This window comes from Vicia villosa, linkage group LG6 (genome assembly GCF_029867415.1).
Source record: "Vicia villosa cultivar HV-30 ecotype Madison, WI linkage group LG6, Vvil1.0, whole genome shotgun sequence".
Taxonomy (NCBI): Eukaryota; Viridiplantae; Streptophyta; class Magnoliopsida; order Fabales; family Fabaceae; genus Vicia; species Vicia villosa.
Genome location: NC_081185.1, coordinates 156648373 through 156649180, shown reverse-complemented (window position 1 = coordinate 156649180; position 808 = coordinate 156648373). Strand labels below are relative to the sequence as shown.

Sequence of the window (808 nt, the reverse complement as noted above, 5' to 3'; positions counted from 1 at the left end):
CAAGCATTTTGGTGTGGGTCATCATCTAGTCAAACTTGGTTGCCAGTTGAGTAACTAACTCGTTTGTGTGAATGTGTTGATTCATAAACTCCTTATTTTGCTGAGTTTGATTCTGAATAAAGGTGTCTATGGTTTCTTTAAGGTTTGGTCTTGGTGGCACAACTTGCATAGGTTGGTTTTGTTTTTGCGTTTGAAATCCTTAGGGTCTCGAAGATCCGGAATTTTGGATGGGGTTATTGTTTTTGTAAGGGAAGTTTGGGTAGTTCCTCCATCCATGATTGTAGGTATTCGAGAAAGGGTTCCCTTGGGTATAGTTAACTTGGTCTGAGCTAGAGTCATTCAAAAGGTTACAGTTAATGGTTTGATGTCCTTGAGTTCCACAGAGTTTGCACTCCGATTAGATTGTTGCCACTGTGGTAGGGTTTTGAGACATGTTCTCGACTTTCAAGGCCAGGGCATCCATCTTAGCATTCATCATGTCCATGCAACTTATCTCATGCTTTCCTCCATGGATCTCCTTTTTCTCTACTGTCGCTCGTTCTATTCCCCACTGGGCGTGGTTTTGGGCCATGTCCTCTATCAGGGCACATGCGTCGGGGTAAGGTTTGTTCATCAACGCTCCGCCAGCGGCAGCGTCAATGGACATTTTTGTGTTGTAATGGAGTCCATTATAAAAGGTGTGTATGATTAACCATTGCTCTAGGCCATGGTGCGGACAGGCTCTCAAAAGTTCTTTATATCTTTCCTAGGCATCAAAAAGTGATTCGCCTTGGTTTTGAGTGAAACTAGTGATCAGGTTCCTAAGGAC

At 43.3% G+C, this 808-nt stretch overlaps 1 non-coding gene across 1 annotated transcript; it reads left to right on the top strand.

The window, feature by feature from the left end:
• Positions 1-701: 701 nt before the first annotated feature.
• LOC131615385 (small nucleolar RNA R71) lies at positions 702-808 on the top strand. Its single transcript, XR_009287802.1, has one exon. It is a non-coding gene; the product is annotated as a small nucleolar RNA R71 (small nucleolar RNA).